This window comes from Zootermopsis nevadensis, unplaced genomic scaffold (genome assembly GCF_977971745.1).
Source record: "Zootermopsis nevadensis isolate Lab colony 2312 unplaced genomic scaffold, Znev_1.0 Znev_ptg000018l, whole genome shotgun sequence".
In the NCBI taxonomy this organism is placed as follows: Eukaryota; Metazoa; Arthropoda; class Insecta; order Blattodea; family Termopsidae; genus Zootermopsis; species Zootermopsis nevadensis.
In genome coordinates this window covers 1,701,256-1,729,108 of record NW_028259150.1, presented here as the reverse complement: position 1 = coordinate 1,729,108, position 27,853 = coordinate 1,701,256, and the positions used below count along the sequence as shown (strand labels likewise).

The 27,853-nt window shown below is 37.1% G+C and overlaps 1 protein-coding gene across 10 annotated transcripts in view; it reads left to right on the top strand.

Annotated features, from left to right (window-relative positions):
* The window catches only part of LOC110827484 (uncharacterized), a 703,936-nt gene that overhangs the window by 59,286 nt on the left and 616,797 nt on the right, over nt 1-27,853 (top strand). The window lies entirely within an intron of this gene.

Below are 27,853 nucleotides of genomic sequence, written 5' to 3'. Positions count from 1 at the left end.
AATTCTTAACAATAAATTCTGTACAGCAAAGAAAACACAACACCTCACCATAACACAGATCAACTAGTCTATGTTTTTTAAGGAAATAATTTCTGTTTACAGCAAGAATCATACTAAACTCAAACATAACAAAATTAAGAGTTATTGACTTTTGAAACAGGTAGTTCGTTGAAACAGCAAAATGAACGGTGATAAAATAAATAACAAGTATTGAAACCAACAAGAAAGACGTAACACAAATTTCGTTATCAAATAATAACCAGCATAGGAAAAGAAAGTAACAGATAACCGAAAAAGTCAATTAATGTGGTTTCACAATCGAGTAAAAAGTTTAATTATTTCTGTCTTAAACTCGAAGTATCCCAAAGAGCCTCCATAGCGGAAGGAAACACCCCAGAGATGCCAAAGAACGTCTGTATCCAGTTATAGAAATAGGTGATAAAAGACGCCTACTCATAGGATGTAAATTCTCAAATGGTAGTGCCCTGGAGTCTGTATTTTACAGACCCAGCAGATATTTATTGTCAGTTACTTGGTAGGCGACAGCTCTTGTCCATCAATCAAATCTATTTGTGATGGAGGATGTTTTTATGATGATGACGTTAATCCAGTGATAATAACCCGAGGTTTCAACTCCGCTTGTAACAGAGAGCCACTGGACCCGATCCTTGGTCACTGCAGCCAAATTTGCATTTTAAAATCCATTTCTCTGCAACCTGATTTCTTTGATTTTACCCTCCTGGTAGGATGAAGCATAAACCCCACACCTAGACGAATAAAATATAATGTACAGCAGGAGTATCAAATGAACTTGTTAGAATCTTGAGGCAGATTTTCCTGGGGCTTAGAAGGTAATCAAGAGGCCACTTCCGTGCCTATTTTGGATAATAAATAAGAGAAAATAAATAGAAATTAATACAAAATATTACAAATTTATTCAAGGTGAATTTTCATGTAGGATGGTACAAAAGCACATACATCTTATAGACTCATCCAAGAGGTGATAGATGATTCTGGAATAATTGTGTAACGAGTGTTACATAGACTTATTGTTTCGTTACGCAAATATGATTTTTAATTAACAATTGCAGCAAGACTTGTGAACATCCATTTCAGGATATTTCTTACATTCTTTAGTATAATAATTTATTTTTAATTTTTTGTGGTCAGGGAATCTGAGTATTTACTCTGTGCGTTTTAGTTTAGAAAAATACCGCGACTGTGAAAGAGTGCGCGGAGTGGCGCGGAATTTCATATACCAGCTCCCAGATGGCAGTGGCGTCTTAACGAACTGATCTCACTTTTGAGTTCTCGGCTAACGGAAGTTTGGTTGGTTACTGTGATGGAAAAAATAGAAACTGTGTCAGCAAGAGGGGTAGGAGAGGGGAGCACTGGGAAGGAATAAGGATGGATGACGTGAAGACAAACAGTTACGTTGTAATGTCGCCTCTGAATCTCTCACATAAAAATTAATCGAAAAGGGGCAAATTTACAAGGAAGACCTTAGTTGAGATTATTGTGAAACCAAGGAACGAATAAAAGATAACCTTATTCACCCTGAAAATTATCAGACGAATGATAGACGCTTGCACTGTTTAAGTAATAAACACATCAGCACGACAGAACTAACTGCAGGCATGTTCGAGTAGTTACAGAGGAGTATTACTAAGATCAAATTAAACTAATTTAATAACGTCACATTATATTGATTACCCAGAAGAAGGAATTAATGGTATTATATCTTATAGAAATTATAAATATTGTCCGTCTGTGTTCGATATGAGGTTTCGGCGGTGAGTTTGAAGATGGCTGTCTTCTGGGTTGTTGCACCGTGTAGTCTGGTATAAGTTTACCGACGTTTCAGAGGTCTTTGCTACCTCCATGTCAGGGCGATGAGTTGTCGCCCAACTGGTCTTGTGACTACGTATCCCATGTAATTTTGAAGCGTAATAAGTTAAGGGTAGAACCAGTGAACCGATGCAGATATTACTCATTAACAGCCAGATATTGGTGATGTGTTTTTCTTTTCATTCTTTCCGATACTGCAGATTTCTAGTGTGTCAAACATTACAGACACTTCCTGAGAGGTGAGAACGGTTGCCATGCAGTTATGTTGTTATTGATTGGTTGGTTTCAAGTACGTCTTGTGTTCTGTCATGAATCTGTAGAGAGCCATTCTGGTATGAGGCACTTGCTGACATATTATTTTTTTTCGTGTTGTGAAAATATTTCTCCTTCTGCCTTCCAAGTGTTCTGGCTTCGACCCGTCGTTTATATGGTCTACCAATATCTCTTTTTACTCATAAAAAATAGTTCAAAAATGATATCTGATATTCTGTCTAGATGTTCTGGCCATTTCTGTCTGTAAAATTTAATTTATTTTTTGTATAAAATATGTACTCGTAATTTTAATTGCCTCTGTAATTGTGATTACTATTATCTAATTCCTTCCTCTCCACGTATTTTCTGTTGAGATTAAGACTATAGGAGAAATAATATAAAATTGAAGAAGGTAAATAAAAATTGAGGAATGACAACGCTGAAATAACTTTCCTGCACGCCAACACATAAAGTTCAACATTTTCTTGCGTCCGCCTTTAGTTTTGTACGTCGGAGTTACAGAGAAAATATCCTGGTTTTAATGTTGACGTCATAAACTTTACTGAACAGATATTCTGTAGTTGCGCTGGTATTGGTTGTTGTTGATGTGGCTGTAGGTTTTACAGTGCAAAGGAAGAGGTTACCTGTTAGCACTGAGTTACCGCAACATCAGGTAAACACATGAGGAACGCGTGTTCAGCAGGAACTGCTCGCTCCTGCCTCGTGCTTCGTAGCGATGGCTAATTGAAAGCCCAGAAACTTCAAGGAATGCTTCTTATTTTAAAAGTGAGGGTAGAATTGAGTTTCAAACCACCTTTTATACTAATATGAAGCTTACAGACTGTTTTCCTTGGCCGCAGTGGAGGCATTGACGCTGTTATAATCACCGTTAATTAGGACTCATCTCGGGAAAACTGCAAGGTTAGCGAGTCTTACAGTTCTCTGCCCGGAAGGGGGGGGGGTGAGGACGCCGTACTTCATGGCAACAGAATGCTCTCAGTCCTTTCTTTCATTTGTTATTAAGCATGACTTCGTCTTGAATTATGATTCTGTAAACCTTTAAATTAAAATAGTTCTAGTACTTGCATGAAACTGGTTTTGGTTTTTTATTGATTTATTTAACAACGCTTTTCAAGAGTGAAGTTTATATTGCATCAGGTTGTAAGATGATTGAGAATGATAGGTTGAAAAGGTTGTGCCTTATTTAAGGTTTTGTCCTTGTATTTACCTGGTGGAACAAAGCAAAATCATGAAATAGCACAATCATGATAGCCAGCTACCGTATGAGACTCGGAGATGTTAATTTTCGAATGCAAAGCAGGAGTGCTGACTGTATTCTTCTATTTTATGCGCATTGCATTAAATTTTACAAACCAACATATGGTTTGAGTTGTTTGCGTTCTGGTGGTCCGTGATTTGGATCTCAGTTCTAACACCGGCTGCTGTCCTTACTGAGATTTCCCGTGGTTTCTCAGTACTTTAGGAAAATGCGAAGACAGGTCTTAAAATAGGCCACTGCTACTTTCTTTACTATATCTCATCTAGTTTGTTATACACAAAAATTCCTCCATTATCTCTTTAAAGGACACTAGTTTAAAAGTGTTGTAAAGGAAAGTTATTGCTGTTAAAAATATGGGTCTATGTATTTTAATAATCCGTTGTGAAAATGATTAATATTTTGTGAACCAAGAAAATATGACAAATATACTCAGTCAGTGACATGCAGAACGTAAGCGTATATGGTACACACGGCATAATTAACACCAATCTGGTTTGCATACTGTGCTATATAAGCGCTTAAAAACTTTGTTAAATAAAAAATCAGCAATTTCCTCATATTTGCTTTCCTGTACTTATTGCACGCTGGCTTAAGATTCAATACTTAGGATACTTTTTATGCATTATTCTGAGATTATCCGGGTGCAGTGACCATAACCTACACACGATAAATCTATTAGTAAACAAATATGTATTCGAAAGCAAATAATTTAAAGCGTCAAATACAATATATAATTATTATCGCTAAGACTGCCTGACATGGAATTACAGGTGATCCAAAAATCAGGCAACCCATTCTTTGCACATGTTCTATTTGTCAAAAAATAAATTAAGCTGAAATCATGAAACAAAAAGCAATGTTATATGAAGTACCGGAAATGTCCACCACGTTTGGCGATGCATGTATTCATTTCTTACTTCATACTTTATGCAACCCAGTGAAGAGTTCCCGTGTCAGGGAAATGGCTGACCAGACGATATATTGACAATTCATATAGGACAGGAGAATTAGAAAATGTATCTGTAAACTCAGGCAAAAGTTGTTCGCTTCGGAGAGGAAATTACAGTAGTCAGTGATACAAACCCGTGAAATGTATTGAATTCAAGTCCAGATAAAGAAGACCGGGAACTGAGCATGACAGAACAGCGAAAACAACAAAATTGTTTGTTTCGGCGAGAATATTAAAGAAACTAAGATCATATACACGAATTTCTTAATTTCGAATCTGAGTGAAAATTTGGGGTTTAGGGATAATAAATATTTTTTGGTATCCAACGATATGTGACGTCGGAATGGTATACCACATGACTTTAGAAAACCGAGGACGAGGGCCGTTAACCTAACCCAACCAATCTTATATCACCGCGTATCTGATATTGTTTTTGCACTACGAATATTTTATTGATTTCACCGAAAATTAAACTAAAGTTACAGTTTTAGAGTGATTTGTGTTTGTATTATTTGTAATTTTGTTGTCTCCAAAGAAGTGATTTTTAACTTACATTAGGTCGTGTTGCTTTCATTTTAAACTCTGTTACAGAAAGTTTGAATTATTAGATACATAATTGTGCAAAGTTTAGTACACCTCCCAGGTTGTAAAGCTGTATCAATATAGAAGGAATAATTTTTAAATCAGAAGAGTATAATGCGTGTGCTTGTGGTGATAAACTGTAAGCAAGGGCAGACTTGAAAAGTAATTAAATTTAATTCAAAATCGTATGGAAAAAAACATACTCATATGCTCTTACATTCTAAGTGTGTCCTGACTTTGTACCACTCTCTATGGGCATTTTCTTTGTTTTACACATCTGCACGTGAAATTTCTCCACTACCCGTTCTAATTACAGCCCATATTTCGCAGTTTGTGATGAATGTCATAGTACTTAGAACCTTTATATTTTAAATCTCGTGATATTCATCTTTGCTACGAGTCCCACAGAGAAAGCTTGAGATGTGGAACCCAATAAACAAAACAACACCCTTACTTCAAGTACATTTGGTACTAGCGTAAACTTCGGTTTACCGAATTTCTGGACGTGGCAGGTCCTCTCATGCATTGCTTAAGAAAGGATTAAATAGATTTGACTTTCCATTGTTTACATACATTTCTGTCTGCCCGATTGCTTAATGTTCTGTTACTTAAGTAATGATACGCTATGGAACTATGTTATCAGAGAGTATGGTCAGGATCCATTTTAGGGGCTTCCTTATCTCGTAATACGACCATGTATATATTTTGACCTCCCGTAACCTTTCAGTTTCAGTACCTCATTTAAAATTATTAGTATCAGGGACCTAATCCAGAAGCAAATGGTTTCGATTAATTATTTCAACATATGCTAATCGTTCCCGAGAACTAAACGTGATATTTATTAGGCAAGTTTCACTTTCCTCGAGCCCCATACGATTATTGCAGAAGCCAGCGGTCTGCTGGTGTCTCCAAACCGTTTTATTTTTCCGCTTCTAGTTACGCTTGTATCTGGTGGCGTGCGATTTCTCGCCCCACTCAGTGGGAAGGGGCGAGGGTGGTGCAGGCGAGTTGGGGAGTCCTGCATCAAGAGCCCCTGTGGCGATGTTAAAATAGCGGAAAGCCGCGTAATCAGCTTTAAAGAGATTTATTTAATACTTTGCGGGCCAGAGATGAATTCGCATTTTACCACACACAGTGAACGTGTGTGTGTACTTGTGTATTCGCAGCTCCGCGTCTGTGTTGCGGTTCGTCTGGCTGAATTTTAACACTTGCCTAAAGACATTAAAATGTTTTCTTTGATCGGTGTTCTCTTATTAAAACAATTAATACAAGATGAAATTTGAAATAATTGTGTGAAGACATTCACGGACAGAGAAATTTAGGGATATGTTTCCCAGCACATACGCATTTTTATTTTATCCGTGGTTAGCGAAGTCCTGTAGGAATACAATAAGGGACCAAGTTGAAATTAATGTAAATAGAGGAATCTATCATTCTCGAAGCATCACAGAATGGGAATAGCTGAAAGTAGACTGAGTCTGTAATAACAATTAGTTTCAGGAATAATGCTTAAAGTGGACTGTTTTTTAGGTTTCTTTGTAGTTTTCTGCATTTGACGACAACCACTGCGGTTTGTTTTGCATCGTGGAATAAACTTTTAAACTTTCAAATTATTAGGATGTTATTGGTAAAGTTCTGTAGTCAGTACTGTTAATGTACATAAATACGCACTTCCAGCTCAGATTCTCTTGTCATAAAGTGTTTGTTGTTCGTTTCCTATTTCTTGTATTTTCTGACTTTCACTTTCGTCTCGTTTCGTTTTTCTTTCTTTTTTGTCTCTCTCTGTATTCCTTTGTATTTTTCATTATCTTCTTACTTTCATTACCTTTATTCTTCTACTTCTATTCTGTTGACATGTGTTTCCGTAGGTCCACTTTCTTGGGCCTCTCTCGCTTCATTTGTTTGCAATCTGTTTTGCATACTCGAGATATCACAAAATAATTAAATTCTTTTAACGAAATATTCACATTACACATATCACATATTATGTCCTTTCATCATTTAATTCCCCACATTCATTCATACATTCATTTATTCATTCAGTAAAACCTAACCTGCTTCTCTGTCTCACATTTACACACGCTTGCAACCTGCTTGCGGTAATATCATCCAACCCCTCCGCCCCGCTCCCCGCGCGTGTGTACATTCTCTTTGACGTGCTCGCGAGAGCCGGTAAACGAGCGAGTGAAGCCGTTACTGTTGCATGCTTAACTCACTCTACATGTGATATGTGTACATTCTCTGGAAGACCAGGTCAAACGATGAGCTTTTTACGCACAATTAACTACTGGGCTGGCACATGTGTACAGCAGAATGTGCAAAGCAGCTGGTGTGTAATGGATGACTTGTGTACCACCCCTATTTGTATCATTACTCTGTGATGAATGCCTGCTGTCAGAGGTATCAAAAGTTTAAGTAGCACGAACACTGCTGTGAATTACAAGCGCAGGAAGTTAAATACTTTGTCTTTTAAATGTGTGTAATCATAACATCGGTTGATGAACATATTACTTATTATTTTAACTTATAGATTACTGTAATCATCTGACAGTATCCAATTCGTCATATTTTAAACATATTTAAACTTTTTTTCAGTAACAGTCGTCTCTTCGTTCGTCATATTTATATACGGGAAGTCCCTTCTTTGAAATACAGGCTGAAAACCGGCTTGAGGGTTTGCGTGATTTTCTGAGTCAACCCAGACAAATATTTGTGTAATACCTCAAGAGGCAGAACACGACAGCTTACTTTAACGTCCATATTCGTCATTTTTCAATCATTTGTCATTAATTCTACTATTGACATCATCGAACGTCGCGCTAGGGTGCCTAGTAATTCTGAGTCGTATTCCGGAGGTCCTGGGTTTAAATCTAGGCCTGGAGACGGGCTATCCTGACTGACGTATTTTGTGGTTTTGTAGGCCCTCTAAGTTCGGGGGTAGCGTCTTAAATTTCGTCATTTCCGCTTCCTTCCACGACCTACATTGTTCACTGTTCATCAGTTATCGTTTAATACTGATATCTTTCTAAAGTATCCACAAATTTGACTTAGAAGTTTAAGATTTCTCATACTGGGGACAGATGTCTCATATTCAGAATGGTTGGGACTTACTTATTATTTGCTAATTTGAAGATTTCATCGCCCTTTCAATACCAATGCTATTCAAACTAAATATACCTAATTAATTATGTTATTTATTTTTTTGCTGGATACGTAGTTCTTACGATCCTGTACGCTGCGCATTATGATAGCATTTAATTTAATTTGCCTTAATTCGTAAGTAAGTTGTCAACGTTTTGTTTTGCAGCTAATTTTCAGTAACACCATAAATTTGTAACACTATAATTAACTGTGTTTCTTGTCATTCTTTATAATTTGATGAGTTTTCAATAAATTAACCAACAAGTTTATACACGCTTTACTACCACCAATAGGAACTTAAAGTAGTAATTTTAAGCATTCTCGCGTTGTATTCGAAGGTCCCTGGTTCGAACCTCAAATCACAGGCTGAATGTTACCAGTCCCACCTTGTTGATGCTGGAACAGTACCTTAACCACGGTGTCGACTACTTCTTCCCAAATTCTTTTAAAATTTTCGTAATAATTCCATCATTATTATTTACATAAGCTTTATAACTTACAAAATATATTTAAATAACCCAGTTCTTTCTTCATGACAGTGCATTGCATATCCTCTGCAGTAATATATTAAAAGAAGAGAACGCTCACTGTTTCCTTTTTGAATATAATAATATACACTTTATTTTCTTATGTATCGTTTCATTCGTAATTTACACTCACAGTACTCTGTGAGAACTTCAAGGTATTTCAAGGTATTTCGTTGCTTCAGAGCAGTATTTCTTGGTCCTCGAGACGTTCGTATTTATCGTAAGAGCAATTAGATCATTAATTGAATAGTTTAAACTTCACATGTCTTCCGTTTCCCAGTTCAGCTGAAAGAAAACGAGTAGTAAGGTTTATTATCGTCTGCTCTGGCCTCTTGTACAGTTGTATCTCTTGCCTAAGTAAACCCGCATTTTCACATATGGTGTGAATTGGCCCCCACTTTGCCGTCATTCGCCGGCCCCTAATAAAGAGTGGCAAAGAGCTGTGTCTGTCCGTCTGTCTGCTTCCCACAGGATGAATGTTGAAATCTCTCCCACTCTTTTAGTTCTTTTACCAACACCGCTATCAATTAAACCTCTATTACCTAAACCATTTGTTGAAAGGGAGAGAAAATTACTAAAAAAAACATGTGAAAGGATATACAAAGTGGAAACCTGTTTAAAAGATGTTTGAAGTAACGAATTAGCGGTCCACGCCGTTGCCGGAAGCGTGTAAATGAGAACTGTTAAAGGCTGGGCTTCATACAACCTAAATATTGGCCTGTTGTGAAAGTTAATTGTTTTTAAAGGAGAAGATACATTAAAAGTATTCACGAATTTATGTCTTAATGCATTGGGAAATAATTAGAAGATTTCTCGAAAAGAATGACGGGCAAGTATAAACTACTACTTAAAACACTTTTTTTTATTGAGAAGTGTAACTAAGCGGCTTATAAAAGTTAAAATCATTTCTTATCTTTGCTTAACTACATATTAAACCTTGTATGATTGGAAAGTCTTTTGATTCAGTGCATTGTTTCCACAAAGCAGGGTGTACAAATTGAAAATAACTGTTATATAATATAAAATAATTATTTTTTCTTGCTCGGTAAAAAGAACATTTTAAATTCACTGTAGTGCAATCTCAAATATTGTCTAATATCGAGGTTATAATAACTCCGCTGAGTAGCATAGAAACACATGTAGATGTGTGTGTGTATGTATATATATATATATATATATATATATATATATATATATATATTTATATATGTATTTTTTTTGATAATTTCTTTTATAATTCGCTCGTTTCTACGAATCGTATCCAAGATACGTAGATCGCGAGTGTTTTGTATGTACAGAACGCGAGGCCATGACAAGTCCCGAATTTGTGTGATCATGATGAGAAGTAGAATTGACGGTAAGAAAAATGGATAAAAAACCATTAAACCTAAACTGTATTTAAATTCTTATGCGGTTGTCCAACAAAGATTTACCCTTATTTTGTATCGTCATTTGCGACATACTTCGACCCTATTTTACAAATTGTGATCAAAAAAGAAGTGCAATTTTTTTAGTGCACTGTCACTTAATTAGTTGTTTGAGTTAGGCGTACTTATTTGCGAACTAAAATTCAAACCCGGAACTCCCACCCTGTGAACACAGTTTTTTTATTACATAGTACACTGACTGTGATGTGTGAAATAGCTAGTAATTGACCCGATTCCAATAGCGACACCAGAAGAGGTTGGAAAATAGAGCGAGAGACAGAAAGAGAGAGAGAGAACGCAGCTTTTCTTAGAGCTCAATTACACCACAGGGCATTGTAAGGTCGTAAATACAGTAGGTCAGCCAGTGCCGACATCCCAGTAGCTCCTTTGGCAGGGACAGAAATCCCAGCCAGGCCTTAGATAGTTGGTTTTAAAAATTCAGTTCTACCTTCTTGGAAGTTACGCAGTGTTTGAGACAAGACCTTGCTGATTACATATCTCTGTGGACCGTGTTTATAGCGGTGTAGAGAATATGAAGTTTATCGTAAGCGAGGATAGCGTATTAATTATTTTATTCAAAGGGTAACGAAACATAATATTGACCAAATGATTTTTCTGCATTAAAATTCAGAAATGTGTCACAAGTCAATTTGTATAGTGCGTGCAGTAATAGCTTTTCCTTCTCCCACCTAGTTTCGGTTTCATGTAATTAGTAGTAGCGTTGTAATTAAATTTGCAGTAGAATACTTTCAGAGATGAAATGTGTCGACGGGTGGGCAAAAGTGGTATTATTATGTATTAATTTTGAGTTATTGGTTAAAATCATTACGTTTAAATTTGTTTAATAAAGGTTTAAATTCATGACGAAGACTGAAAATATGCTCACATGCCAATGTTGAACATTGTGCCTCCTGTAACCTATCAATTACTTTTGTGTATGTATTACAAACTCATGTCCATGCTCAATAACATACAAAGTTTTATGGGACAGTAGACATATTAGTCGCTTAAACTTATGTTGTTAGGCGTTATTTTCATGGAATAAGATCGTTAAGGGGACTTTCTGTTCGGTATTCGAATTGTGTGTGTGTAAAACTATTTAAATAAATTTGTTGAAATCTGTTAATGAGGTCTGCACTAATCGTTGTTACATGAAGATAATTTTTATGTTTTATCGGGAACATATAAGATGCACTTTGCACGAACCTCGCATCAGACATACATTTTCTGAAAATAAATAATATTTCTAAAGAATCGTACAATTATTTTTATATATATATATATATATATACATACATACATACATATATGTATGCACTTACGTACACTCCACACACCTAAGACCAGCTGTTACTGGAAATATATTTGATTGAGGAGAATATTTAACAAACTGCAAGGATAAATGTCTCCAGACTTTGCACAGAATGATATCTGCGGTCTCATTACCTTACCTGCAGGCTTTAAAACGCGTATGCTTTAGTTAGGAGAGAAGTACGCATATATATTATTCAAAGTCATTAAATTCAGTATACGTACGAAATTAGCTTGACAAATGGAAACCTATTTAAACTAAATATTTTTCAATGTTCAAAGAAGTAAATATTTGTCTGATGAATATCCTAATGAAAATGTTTGAATAGGGCGATATTTATTAAGAATATGAAGGTGGCTGTCTTCTGGGTTGTTGCGTCGTGAAGTCGACGTTTCAGTGATTTTTGCTGTTTCTATCATCAGGGCGACTCGACTGATGATTGAGATACCAAGCATCCCTGAAACGTAGGTAAACTTTTACGAATCTGCATGTCGCTACAACATAGAATGCACCCGTCATCAAAGAGACATTTTGTCATCATTGCTTTCCAGTTGTGCTTTAAAATACTCAATCTTTGAGGTCGAAGAAAAACAGAGTTATTTGAATTGATTTAACACAACAATTTCTGGGCTTCAGTGATGATATATGTATAATGGGTTAAGTTACACGTTTCATACAATTAAGAGGGCAGGTGCTGTATAAGATGCAAATATGGAAGTTGGTTTGGAAGGAAGTGTAGACAGACTTAGTATAGTTACATGTCTGGTCACTAGACGGTAAGACATAATCAAAATACAAGGGCGGCTGACGAATCAAATGAAAGTGTGGCAAAGTTCAGATATTTGGTAGGGACGATAAAAGTCAGGCGGACAAATGTTGGAAATGTGTTATCGATAAAATGAAGTTGCTGGATGACAAAATAATATGTAATACGAGGTGCGATCGGAAAGTTTCAAGACTGTGTCAATAGAGGGCGAACCGGATGTAGTACGAGATTCTGCCGCTAGGGGGTGCGACCTACATTCATAGTGAATCAGTGTGCCAGCCGGCATCATCGAATTAGCATTTGTTTCTTAAAATATATAATATACTTCAGGTCTATACACAAACTTTATTTACAGATGTTAAAATTTAAAATTTGCGCTATTCATCGTTACTACGATGTTACAATACTGCGCCTTCATTTACTACATGTTTCGATGCGTAGCATCATCTTCAGGTTTTTCCTTTAAAACTACTTTATATTACAATGCAAGTTTTGCATCCAGGGATGCTTCCAGGCTTGGCAGCGGCGCTGGGATCGTTGTGTTCACTCCCAGGGGAACTACTTCGAGGGTGATGGATGAATTTAATACCTGAGATAAGTGTACGGGTTTTTATACGCGCAGTCTTGAAACTTTCCGATCGCACCTCGTATGCCCTTACACCACAAATGGATGTTCTTGGACTTCATACAGTGGATTTTTAATAACCTTTTTTTACATTTTCTTGATCGGACCATCTAAACAAATTGGAATATTTCAGCCTTACCTAGAATGCGTAATATCCAACATGTTACCCAAGGAGGAGATTCATCAGCCATTCTTGCCATACACATGTACAACCAAGTGGTACACAATTATATGTTACGAGGTTGACGACAGTAGCAAGTGTCTATGAAATCTGAGTAGCCATATTTGTTTCTTTTTTAGCAACTGTGTTGAATTTTGATAAAACGATAATTTGCAGTTATACGAAATGGAAGATATTTGTAAGTATACTGTAAAAGTGGTTAATTATACAGAATAAAATAAGAATTCTTCAGTGTTGCAAGGGAAAATGTACCCTTGTGGAAAGTCAAATATCGGGTATCTCCTGTGGACTGACTTATGGTCGCAGTGAACCTTATTCATACTCGTATGAATAAGGTACATTGTAATTTTATGTTATAAAATGAACTGTACATAAACCCTCGTCAAATAGATACACCATCGTCAACAATTTGTTTGTTCGCAGTAAATTGTGTTAGTAATGAGGTTTATTGCGTTTTAATTACGAATATTTGGACGCTGTCCATTGTCTATGGTCGGCCTGAATTTGATACGTTCGATACTACCTTTAATATAAATAGAAGGTATACAATGTACAACATAAATGTGATGTAATGCATCAACGATTTCACGAAAATGTGTAAACTAATTAGTTCCATGAATTTGATTGTCTGGTAAGAGTTGGAATATTTGAATTTTGTTTACTTATGGGCAGAATAATAAAGTTTAATTTTACATTTGTTTAGTTTTTAGTAATAAGCACGTAATTTAAGTGATTCTTTATGTTTTGCATGGTTTTGTTCCTTGTGTGATTTATTGACAATTCCAATTAATTTAAAATTGACTGCCAGGAAACTACACGGTATCAAATGGAAATGTTAAAGACGAGTAATTGTTTGTCTGTTTTTGCTGACCTGATCCCAGATCCCAGTCGATGAGCATAGAATGCTTATAAAATGTAGAATTCAAAGCACTTGCTGTTGGTTGATAGCAAGCAATAAAAGGAAAGAATTCGCACACATTGTGAATAGTTAGTTAGCTGCAAATTCAATTGAAGTATGAAATTTAAGAATGCCCTAACTCCAGTTTTGATTAAGGTCCGTTTGGTTGTGTCGATGAACGATGTAGCATGCGTTAAGCGAAGCGGACTTAGTACCTTTCTCAATTTCCTAATTCAATTGATCACTTAGACAAACACATTGAAGAGACATCACAGTCTCTACAAAGGGGCATCATGTTTTTACTCGTATTCCACAGTCGCAGACTGGTTTACTGGGAAACACATAAGGGGGCCTCGATGGAGTCTGTGGGTTGAGGGATTTCAGGCATACATGTTGTATTCCCGTGGCTACAACGCTGTGAAGAGCGGGTATGGGGTAGGTGGGAGGTGGAGGTTGACCACAATGGCTTTTACCCTTTACTGTCAGAGAGAATCAACAAAAGCATTCCTGGTTTAGCTTTCTCAAATAACAGACTGGGACACAGACTGTGGCAGTAGGATTGTATGTGGTGCATGTTCTTTGATTTTTTCTACCCCTTTCCGTCCCTCTGGTTCTCCGTTTTAGTATTGTATCTCACCCTTTACTGTAGGCTGAGCAATGCAATTTACTGCCTGATTTTATGCTACCTACGCGGATTCGTTTTAGCAGGAACCCGCAAATACGAACACAGACATGTAACACACATAGGAGGCAGCCCGGTCTGTATTTCTATGGTTAAAGTAACCAATAGGAATGTCTTTATTAGGAATTTTAATTGAGGTACTGCCAGTTGGAATTCCTTTATTAAGATTGTAATTGGGATAGGGATAACTGTAGGCCTCGGGATAACAAACCTCTGGTGGTTTTGGCCTTCAGCTTTGCATGTTCTTCTGCGTTTGCTTTTACATTATTAAGAGATAATAGTTCAGCACATACCTTCTCTGACGGCTGTGGGGACAACTGTTATTGTAACTTGCTGGTCTACATACTTCATTGCATTAACCATTATGCCTTAACTTAGTCTTCTCCTTGCACATTTTTACACTACACGCCACCTTCAATTTCAGCGTAATGAAATAAAGTGCATTCGTATTAAGACATCTGAAGCGTACATGACAAATAAAAGATGTAAAACATTTTCTCATAATTTTTTTTTAAAAAATAATGTTGGCCTGAAACGCGCAATTCCTTCAGCAAGAAGTTGTTTTTAGTGGTTAACTAACTGTGGAGAAAAATATTTCTTAAGAAATTCTTTGACTTTCATGGAACCCGAAGATCTGTCACCACGTTCACAGGAACCCATCACCCATCCCAATCTTCAGTAAGACGAATTATGCCAGCACCGTCAGGCCCTTTGTTTTGATATAGGCCTATCTTTTAAAATTATCCTTCCATCTATGCAAGGCCCTTTCAAGTGGTATCTTTATGAACGCCGACTGTATTTTTGTATACATAACTGCTATGAATGCTACATGCCTGCCCATCTCATCTTCCTTGAATTAATTTTCATTGTTATAAAACTGACGTAAACTACCCAAAGTTAGAACAGTAGTGAACTGACAGGCCAGTTTGTAGTTTCCTTTGCCATCGTGGATGTGGGTGGGAAGTTGCATTTCGGCAAGCGTTCATTTCATTGGGTTACTAGGTCATGCGTTCATGATAGGACTCCTGTCCGCACTATTTACTTAGCGTCTGTTTTTGCTCGGCTTGTTACGGCACGGCTTAAGCAACGGTACGGCGCGGCAGTCAAATAATATTCTGGACGACGATGTTTCATCAGTTGTTGTTACTCATGCATAGTGATCATACTTGAGTCCAGCGGATAAATTTTATTTGGCAGGTGTGCTAAGCGGAACAAGTGTTGAGCCCTTTCTCTAAGACACCGAAATAAATTATGCAGACATAACAGTAAAGACGAAGGTGAAGTTGATCCTGTGACTAAGCACCACGTCATCAAGGTTTGCAGGGACGTGGAATTAAGGCTCAGTAGTGTATTGAGATGAGTGTTTAGCAGAATGCTCTGGCCGTTTTATTCCCTGAGAAAAAATACTCATGCCTACTGCGAATTTTTTAATAATAATTAATTTAATTATTGGGTTTAAAGTCTTGGGTAAATTTGGTTAGAGATGTGCAAAAGGGCTATGATATGAACAGACGCACGTGATGGGTTTTGAAACATTAATTTGTATTTAATTTGATCCAGTTGCCTTCACCTCCGTGATTCCTGCAAAGAGACTTCGTATTTTGTGGCATTATGTGTTGCAATAATTGGTTCAATAATGTTTCTGAAGACTTGTAAACAAAAAAGTGGATGACGCAGAAAGATGGATAAACACGTAGACAATCAAAAACATTGGATAAAAAATTAATTAAATAACGCTAAAGACATTTCACTAGTCATTTTAGACTCGAGGCAAGTGCAAAAAGGTAAACAAACGTGGGCATTATTATGGATTTACATTGTTTTCAAGGAAGAAAATGCGTGTGTTTCTCGTAGAAAGATCTATGTTTCATATGTGCATTGTGATGATAATCGGTAATCAATACTACATTCAATAAAATCTTCTCGGCACATGTGTCACATCAGAACCCTGATGATGGGAACAGAGTTGGTTCCCGAAACGTCGGTTTACTACGGTAACCAGTTAACGTGGCTGATTGCCCGAGAAGATTTTATCGATAGTACTCGCCGCGAAAGTCCCAAATCCTATATCAATACTGCATTGTCGATGATGTGTATTTCGGTGTTTTACTGTGATGATTAAATCGTTTAAAAACTTCCGATTAAAAATTTACTTCTGGTATTATATTGATTACACTGATTATACTGCCATTTAAAATCAGATTCTATTACGCACTAATATCTACGCTATCTAATTTCCGCCTGTATTAACATTTTACTGTTTTATCCTAGTACGGTCACTGAAGCACGCTAAAAGGCATTGCCACAATATTTTTATCCATGACCTTACTACTTTCACTCCACACGCAAATTAAATTGCAGGCTATTTGTCAGCAACGTGTTCCGACCAGAACTCATAAAGCCTGTTTCCTACTGCACAGAAGAATTAGGGTCTTAATATTTTGAGGATGTAAGCTTATAATTCAGTAATAACTGTTAATAATATAACAATAAAACGCAGCTTATGGATTATGAGCTCAGCTCGTGCATAAAGGGATTAATTAATTAAATTAATAAACAAACAGTAACACTGGCTGTACAAGAGCTCATGCAGGTCACGTCGTGTTGTAACCTGCCAACGCCAGTCTATCAGTTCTTTCAACAATCGAAATGCATGCATTTTCCACAAGTGCAACGAGTGTTCATTGTAGAACATTACCTGGCAACTCGTTCTTACTTAACTTGAAAAGAGTTAATGGATGCATCTCTGAACGCAGTGGAGGTTTCCAACACGTGGCATTATTCTTTGTTTTCTGATATCAATGTAATTTATTTTTTATCAAATATAAAATATGTTAGGAGTGCGTGACTTTTCGATCACTGTAAAGCTGGGAGTGCAGATTCCAAAATTGTATGTAAATTTCTGAACCACTCTAAAGAGTTCAAACACCAGATTCGGCAACCTCTGTTCTGAGATCAAGGTGGCGAAAAAAACCTTTTATAATTTTAGTGCGATGGCTGAATTACATTTTCGGTGAGACAAAAAATGAAATATGCTCAACCTCACTTAATTCGCCATGTTCTGTTACACTTCATCTTTGATCTTTCCCTAGATTTCCTCCGTCTCTTTCTGTCTCATAGGTCTTGGCGACAAACCAGAGGCTTTGGCTGTCCAGTGACAATGGCGACTTTATTTCTACTCCCTCCTATTCGCCTTCCACCCACCTCTTTCTGACCCTCTACACTTCTCACAGGGGCTACACTCTCTGCTCGGCAGTAATTAAATTCCCCAGGCAAGGTTAGGTTAGGTGAGAGAGCGAGCAGAAAGCAAGCAGCATATTGCATGCAGAAGCTGGTCATAATGTGAAGACAAGGCTCTCCAATTCGTCTCGGAATTGTTCAGTCGTCGTTTGCCGTCGGATTTACATTCTGCCCTGTTCAAGAGAAGTCTGAAGGAAACTGTAGCAAATTTTGTGTTGCGAGTGCTGCAGGACTAAGGAAACGATGAACTAGAGCTGCCAAATGCGACGCAGTACCATGTGCGCAGATTTGGCGTGAAAATGAATTGAAATCATAGGTAACTTGAATTCACATTAAATTAATTAGTGTTTATAATGACATGATATCAGACAAGGTCGCCACATTAAAACATCGATCGCCAAGAGTTTAACTTTCGCACTCCGTTGTAAACATGTGGCTATGCTTGGGAGACAAAAAATGCATACGGATTTTTTGTAGGAATACCCCTTGAAAAAGGGTCAATTTGAAGATGAAAATGGAGACAGGCGAAAAATATGAAGATGGATTTTATGGGTATAGCTGGTGAGGATAGAAGTTCGATGGCACTGACTCAGGATCGTGTTGAATCATGGCATACAGAGTTAGTAGTTTTGAACTTTTCGGAATCTGTTGGCAGAGTGTTAGTTAACACTTAGAATTATCAAGAGTAACTTTTTGATTGGTTTCACTCAAACTGTAGAAAATAATAAGTAAACAAGAATTATGTTAATTTCTTATGAAACAGATACAGATATGAGATTGTTTATGAGGGATAAATTTGATTATAAAAAGAGAATTCAAAGTTGATCGTACGAATAGGTTTTTTTTAGTGTTCTGTCTGACGACAGGTCCATATGAACAGGATCCTTCCATCCTTTTCTCGGATTGGGACCTGTTCATATACGTTCTTGGCAGATGATCCAGAAGTGGTTTGCCATTGCCTTCTTGTGTGTGTGAATGGAGTAATTGTTGGGATGCCACGGAGAAACCGGGAAAGTCTCTGGAGGAAAACTCCGTGTTGCATAGACCACGGCCTTGCCCAACACAAGTTATAAATTCGGGCACTGCCGGGAATCTAACCCGAGACCCCAGGATTACAAGGCCAGCGTTCTAACCGCTGGACCACCGTGGCCCTTACGAATAGGTAGAGAATGTAAATTGGAATGTCAGAACAGTTTCCGCAAACGTCTTTGATGCTGTAACATAAGGTCTGCATAACTTCTTGAATAGATGGTATTTATACATTTTACTATTTCAAATTTTAAAATCTTAATACTGCCATTCTAATTTAATCGATAATGATATTAAATAAATTAATATACAAAATTTCAATTTTTTTCAGGCGAAAGTGACATTCTTAGTTAATCATTTATTATAAACTGGTGTTTAAGTGAGTAGGCCCCGTGATGTAAATAATTTGGTTATAATTTTCTGTAGTATCGCCTGCAAGCATGGAAAAAGTGGACTTTATGTTACCAACTTTTGACTGTCGCTTATTATATCTACATTGTAAAAAAACATCGGTTTCGTTTACAAAATTTACGTTTTTGTTTACTCAGAACCATTCCTGAAACCATCTTCTTCATGTGGTCGTAATGTCTGTTATGTCTTATTTTTGCGCAGAGAATTGTTAAAGAAAACGTCTTTTTTCACGGCTGACCACTCACTGTTTGTTGCGTTTTCTGGGTACAAAACAGTGATGTGGATTGAATGTATAGCCAGCAGTTTGGAGAAATGTGTTATCCATAAGCAGGACACAGAGAAGTTTCCTTCGAAACTTTGATGTGTATGTTTACTCCTTGACAGGGTGTTATACCCAGAAGACGAAGCAATGAATATATTGGAACTTGTTTTATTAACAAATTAGCATATTTTGATGGATGCGGGACGTTCGTATGACATCAACCACTTTCTCAGCAGTGAAACGTTAATTGACACGTAGAAGAAGGCATCCAGGTGTGGTGGACAGCTACGAATATATCGAATAAGCATTCGCGGACGGTCGACAGGTTTAGTAAGTCCAGAGGTTCTTGTTGCCTCCATCATCAGGGCGTTGTGTCTTCGGACTCACCACCGCGTATACCTCAAATCTAACGTAAATATGGTGTGCCACATTTCATTGTCAATTAATAACATTCTCAATCATACTTTATTTCTACTACTGATACTGATACTACGACGATGGCTACTACTACTACTACTACCACCACAGATAATAATACAGCTATTAGTTACGTAAAACTTACTAACACCGAAATTCGGAAACCGTACCATAGTAAATGGTCTCTTAGAAACAAAAGATGTCGTGTGATGAAGATGACCGTCTTCTGAGTTGTGGAGATTTTGCTGCCTCCATTATCAGGGTCATCGCCCTGATGTTGAAGGCAGCAATAACATCTGGAACGTCAGTAAACTTCTACCAGACTACTCGGTTTAATATCCCAGAAGACAGTCAACTTCAGCTCTTAACATGTTGATAAACAATGTTTATCAATTGCATAAGATCTGTAGCTTCATCATCCAGTCACGAAATTAGGTCTTCAAAATGACCCGTATCTTTCTCAGAATACACGGCTTTAATAGGACATATTACTTGTCTTGTCGTTGAATGACATTAACATTTTTTGTGAGTCTTTGTTTTTTCATTCGGTAGAATTTTGAAGCCTATTATTCGAATGGTAGCACAATTACGAATTATCTGGCATGGTCTTGAAGTTTGTCTATTGTAATCAACTTAGAGCACTGTCCCTATCTACATAAAATCTCGAGATGAGTTATTCATCTTACGGCCGAAGTTGGAATCGGAACTTCCCAAATACGAAGCAGAGGGCTGTTGGACCGTGACTTTTGTCCGTCAGCGTGTGTCCATTATCATTATTATCATCAGCAACATCAAATTCTTTTTGGCGTCTTCTTTCTTAAGAAATGTCGTCAGTATTCTGATTGGCCTGAATTATTCTACACTCGGGATGGGATGTACCTGATTTCCAGAACTCGGAAATAATGACGATAAGTGGTGTCGTCATCGGGGATGAAGCAGTGCTACGCAAATGCCCTTACTAGAGCTGAGTCTTCAAAACTTTACTTATTTGCATAAATACGTAGCGAATTGGCGCTCGACAAACAGCATTTTCCCATGATTATTTAACCTAGAGACGGAGTTTATTTTTCGGAAGTATTTTATTAATTCCTCGTTAGAATGCAGACGTAGACAAGGAAAATAGGGCCGTAGGGGAAATGCTACTCTTCAAATGCAATCACTCGATTTGCTGTACCACCTCTTTTTTCGTAGAAATTTTAGTTGGTTCTGATGAGGACGATATGAAAAGCAGAGGAAGATGCAGTGGCACCTTTTCGTGAGCCTAGAGCAGTAGACAGCAAATAATACATGCTTGAAGTTGCTTCGTCGTCTTCAGCCCAGTTCTGATGACGTATGCTGGTACCATGATGAGCGTAGTAATTTTCGGTGCTCGTAGTCTCGACGCAATGCAGTAGATCTGAAGATAACCTACATCCCTCCCCCCGTTCGACAAAATCGTGTAATTTAAGAACAGACCGATGTCGGTAAAGCAAACGTCTTTTCTACGCTTTAGGTGCTTACTTCGTATCTCGAAATATCAGGAGCGGTACTGTGAATTGATTTTCCGTTTTTAGTAACTTCAGTTTCTAACATTCATTTACCTACAGACACATTCATACACACTTATAAACTATATAGGTTTATATTAAACAACCAGAGAATCTAAAATACTGTAGATTTCGTTCACGACCTTATTCATGTTTAATTTTTACTGATATGAAGTTCATAAAATTGAAGATCAACACAGAGACCGTCTCTGTCAGTGTGCGTGTTTCATCTCCGAGATTACTAGATGTAGGCCTATCGGAATGAAATTTGGTGTTTGGGTCCATAGAAATTAAAGTCAGAGGAGGATTAATTTCGGTTCGTGTCGGTAAATATGAAACCTATTTTACATAGGCCTACGTGAAGCTTAAGTGGAACTTGTGTATCAATTCTTATACTCCTCATTGTACGAAAATTTATGCTTGACACCAAATATCAACCTCATTAAGACACACAACTTTTTTATAACAAATACATTGTAGAAATATATGTATTGTAGGATTTAAGGTTTTCACGGTCGCAGTTATGAAGATGGCTGTCTTCTTGGTTGTTGCTTCGTGTAGTCTGGTAGAAGTTTGCCGACGTTACAGAGGTCCTTGCCGCATTCATCATCAGGACGATGGTCATTGTCCTGATGATGAAGGCAGCAAGGACATCCGAAACGTCGGTACATTTCTACCAGACTGCATGGCGCAAAACCCCAGAAGGCAACCATCTTTGTTATACTTGTTTCTACAACCCACCTTACTCAACGATTTGTTGGTCATCATTTCTGTTTTAATATAAAAATATATTAATTTTTAAGCATGATTTTGATCGATGCATTTACAAATGAAGAGCTTAATTGATGTTTGTGGAAAGATTTGTTGAGAAACCATTAATACTTAATATTTATACGTGATATTCAATATGAATAAACATATAGCATATATATACATAAGTCGTATATACATATATCAGGCCAGTTTGTTTAATATTTTAATAGTAGGCTTATGCAGTATAGTTTGCGACAGATTATAGTAATGAAATGTAGTCGAAGAAGAAGGTTGAAGTTACTAATTTCAAACTTTATCAGACTGATCTTACAATATAAAGGCAGAGAAGAGAGATTGCACATTAAATACTGTGAAGATAAAAATAGTTTTTAAAATTATGTAGATACAATATTTGTACTAATGACAAATACACATTAAAATGAATGACTAATTTCAAATACCTCTGGTAAAAATGCACACGTATAGGGCACCTTACATTTTGGCCTCTGTAAAAATGATTTTCAAATCTACGATGATACTTCTACCACGGAGAACCTTGGATTATAGACGATTAGTACAAGATAATAAGGTCATATTACGTCAGAGGGCCTCCGAGTAGTTCGGATAACTTTGTGTTTTAAGTGGTTAAAAGTATGAGAAATTTATTCCTTAGAATCTTTCTACTGGACCTAGGCCTACTATTAATATTTTAAGGGCATAATAATATTTATAAGTGTAAATAGTAAATATTGTAGATTAAGTTAGGGTGGTTAAGTACAGTTCAAGTGACAAGAATATTACTGGAAGAACTGATGGCCTTTTGTCGCAAATGAATGAAATGATATCCCAAAAAGTTGCCTTTTAGCTTTGGTTCAAAAATGCCAGCACTACGGATAACGCAACACGAATTGCCGTTGTAAATTAATATTTTTCCTGCATGAATTAAGTGTATTGCGACGGCATTCATCCGGCTTTGAAAGAAAACGTGGTTTCTTGTCTTACTTCCTAGTGCGTCTAAAGCTATAGGCAAAAACACTGTATTGAATATTATTGTAATAGAGTAAGATTGGTCATACGTGTATTCTGTTAATGTCGTGCATGTAGGCTTTAGGTTGAATCGCATACTTATCGATTGTATATGGCAGAGTGCCTGTAAACCGTTTTCTTGAGATCTGATTCTGAGGTTGCGTTGTCATGCTCTGGGAGCGTCTCTACAATAGGTATATGTGTTCGGCATGTTAACGACTATATTCCAACCAACGTTGCTCTTCTGGCCCTTATTTCTCTTGTTAATAATGCCATCACGAACTCCTCCCCCCTCTCCCCCACCAGTCCTCACACCACTCTTCAGCCCATCATCACACCACAAGCTGCGTGTTTAAACCCAAGAACACAGGCGTAGTGACTAAATGCCAGTAACGTTCGAATTGCTTATGAACCGTTTAATTTAGTTTTCAAAATTACTTTTTCTTTAACTACAATACCTGCCCGTAAGTTAAGCCAAATGCGACATAGTCGGGTTTGTTGGGTTTTACATTTTGTCCTTGGACGATGGACAAAGTCCAAGAGAAAATCCCACAAACCCGATTTTATCACAGCGTCATCAGAACGCTACAGAATCCAACATGCGACGTGTTAAAATCAATTGCAGATTGCATTGAGGGAAGTTTATGAATTTGTTTAAGGACTAAAGTCTCATCGTGGATTCCGTGGTCGAACTTCATTAAGCACGGGGCGAAATCTTACTCTTCTATACCAGATATATATTTCTTGATAATGTAAATAATTGGTGAATTGCTTATTGTTAATTGTATCAGCGTTATTGTGACTAATCAATATTTATCTGCTGAGTTTTTACGCCATGTTCACCTGTAGGTAAATACCAACGTTTCGGAGAAACATGCCATCTCCATTTCGCCTCTGAAGGTGGAACCAGAATGTTTTTCCGAACGTTGGTGTCTACCTACAAGTTCGCAGTGTGTTACAAATCAGAAGCCTAACATCGATATCATCATTATCGTGAGAACTTCAAATCTCATGTTTTTATCTCAGTTTCACACCCACAGATATAAGAACATTTTTCCAGGTTTTCGGTACGACATGGGGCTGAAGTAGTTTCTGTGGAAAAAGTTCCCTGTGACGAGTAATGTAATATGAATTACTCCGTTACGAAATGTGGGTATAATGTTGCTTAATGTTAGTTTCTGGCGTTGCTAAAAAAGACTCTTCCGTGCTAAATACGTAATCTGAGTTTCACTTGTCTTGGATGGTACCAGCATACGTAGCTATGACTACGTATATAGTGTATTCTCATTGTGGGCCATTCGCATGCAAACTGGACTGAGAACAAAATAATTGACTTCGGGCGCGCGCGCAAAACTCATCATATTTCAAGGAGTTGTAACTTATGTTACGATACAGAATTGTGTAGCAAGGGATCCCCCATACCAGTTTCTCTCACTAGTGATTCTCTGTATATAGTTTACAGAAAGCCCTGCAATGCCTATTATATCACAGCATTGCTATTTCTCTTTAGTAGCAAATCTCTTTCGGCTTCTTCTTCTTCTCCCTCTACTCCGAAGACCATTTCGTTTCCTCTTCTACATCTTCGTCATCCTACACACCGCCTTTGCCAACACACGTACACGGTCCCCCTCCTGAGACAGAACCCATGAAAACATCTCTACAAATTGCCAAAAGTTTCACTTTACCTCTCTACAAAAAGAGAAGACGAAGGCGACTTGAGAATGTTGGGGTTAGTGCCAGGATTTATTATGAGGGAAACATGTAGCAGGAACAGGCAGACAAGGAGACAGAGATGGCGAAGAATTTAGGCAGGAAGAAACAATACAAAATTAAGAAATATTATGATAATATTGTTGCGAAGATAATGGATGTTCTAGGACCGTATTACAAGTTACACGCCATGGCAGGTGAACGTGTGCCAACAATCGATTGGGAAGTGTGTTGCTGTCATTGTCGCCTATCACTTTGCGATTTCACAGCAATTTTGTAAAGATTGCCTTGTCACTAGACTACAAGAAAAAAGCTATTGTGTAATAGTTATTAAAACCTTCGAGAATGTGAGAAAGTTTTAATGCTTGGGAACGACGGTAACAAATTAAAATTACGTTTATGAATAAATTAAGAGCAGGTTAAATCTAGTGAATGGTTGCTGCTGTTCAGTTTAAAGTCGTTTGTCTTCTTAACTGATAACGGCAATTAATCTGTTGTTTTGTATGGGTGTGAAACTTGGACTCTTATCTTAAGGGAAGGACACGTATTGAGGTTTTGGTAAAGTGTGTCGAGAAGAATGTTTGGGCCTAAGAGGACGAAGTGAGAAGATCGAAGGAAATTGCATAAAGAGGAGCTTTATATTTTATAGGTTCTTCGCCATATTAGGACGATCAAATCAAAATAATCGCACTTAGACGGGGCGTGTAGCACGCATGGGAAAACCTGAAGGGAAGGGACTACTCCGAAGAGCTAGACGTAGATGAGAAGGTAATACCCAAACGCCTGTTAAGGTGTGTGTAATCTTGAGAAATGGATTCATATGACTTGGGATATTCGCTAGTGTAGGACTCTTGTGAATAGCTACTTAAAATTCGAATGGGTTAAAAGGCAGGAAAATTATTGACGTATCTCTGTTCATAGCCTATTCAGTAGTAGACTATAGTTTCTTTTTATAGTTTAGATGCGTCATGTTTGTGTTTAAAATTCAAATATATATTTATTATTCAAGTCTATACACAAACTTTTAAATTGTTGATGTTAAAATTTAAAATTAATATTAATATTCTGCGTCATTCATCGTTATCTCGATGTTACAATATTGCGCTTTATACTACTACATGATGCTATGACATTGAAACATGTAGTAGTATAAAGCGCAATGTTGTAACATCGAGATAACGATGAATGGCGCAGAATATTAATATTGATTTTAAATTTTAACATCAACAATTTAAAAGTTTGTGTATAGACTTGAATAATAAATATATATTTGTATAGTTTCTTTGTTATGAAAACCGTAATAAATTTTGTTAGGTACGGGTGCTTGCCAATCGAATGAATTGCGTTATGATTTGATTAAAGCTAGTGGACATTTTTTATTATAGAAAAGGATCATGACTGTTCTGAGTCGCACGTCTGAACTTTAATTTTCATTCCGTACAACCGAAGAAGGTTCTAGAATATGAAGCAAGTTGGAGGACACACCTATAATACCTGGCCGCACGTATTATCATCCTCTGTGTTGTGTGTTTGGACTTTTAAACACTTTTCAGAGAACTTCATCATACACGTGGAAAACAAGAACGCATCAGGTTTCCACGTCTAATCCTGTTTTAGCGTGCTGTACAGTCTGCTTCCAACTGTTGAAGATCAGCGTTTTCCTTACACGTGTGATGCGTTTGAACTTTCTCGTCGGTGATTAGGCTCAAAGTTAACAAAGAACTAAGAATTCTAGACCTCGGTAGTATTTGAAGGTGAATGGCTGCAAGTTCCACGATTTCTTTGCTTTACAGCTGTCTCCCACTCTGAAAAAATCTAGCCTGAAATACCAGATGTATGGGTGGCTGATTATGTTTCGTGGCTAATTCCTTATGATTAGCTGACTGGCCTTATCTCGCTGCTGCCTGAAAACTAAATCCTACGTCGTATTTGTATATTTATTTTTTCTGTTATGTTAGCGGTGTATAAATTTTCTATAGGCATTTTATAAATGTGTCGATCATGCCATTCTTGCACAGATGTTAGCAGAGTTTTCTCTCTGAAGATTGAAAGCAATCTACTTAATCTGTCCACAACAGCAGTGCCACATGCAACAAACAGCTCACGCGGCTCCACGCTAACTTCTCGGCATTCAGGCCTTCCTGAATACTATTTCTGTCTAATGACATAAATACACGAGATTTAATGTTCTCAAGGGGGCGAGTGTTGTGCTGTGTAATATGGTTCACCAATGTGTTAGAGTTACTTGTGATCATCGCCCTGATGATGGAGACATCCTGCACCTCTGACGCGTTGGTAAACGTCTGCTAGACTACGCAGCGGGACAACCTACAAGACAGCCATCTTCAACTGAAATAAATATGTGCCTCTTCGTTATAATTATCAATGTGTAACAAGTTCGTACACCTTTGGTAAGAAGGGCATAAGTCATTACAAATTACTTCTTTTTGCGTCATAAAATAGGACACGTTAATTTCAACACTTCCAAGCTCAATATGATTACTTCGGTGATTACAAATATGTCGATGTTTCTTCGCTCATCAAGTAGCATAATTTGTATCACGGTTAGCAAACACAGGATAAACATGAAGGAATGACCCTTGTAGGTCTAAATATTTTGAGTAATTAAATTCCCATTTTGACTTAAATTGTAAGTATTTAAAAGGAAATGTTTAGTGTAGGATAAAATGACGTTTTTAACAATTTTATTTCAAGTAAATAAAAAAATATTGACGTAAATACATTTCCACAACATTTTCGTACTTACATTATTTATGCAGACAGCGAGTTGCTTGTAGTTCACTTACATGTTGCAGTGAAAGACTGTACATGAAGTAAATATTCTGGTACAGCTGATAATGTAGTAGGTAACCGAATGTATTGCTGCTGTGAATTGGGGATTGTCATCATATCTTTATTTTTAACGTGCTATGGATTATTGGTATGTCAGCACTATTTTCTGTTTTAATTCTCTCGAGATTAGAAATAAAGTTTTCGAAGGAAAATTTAT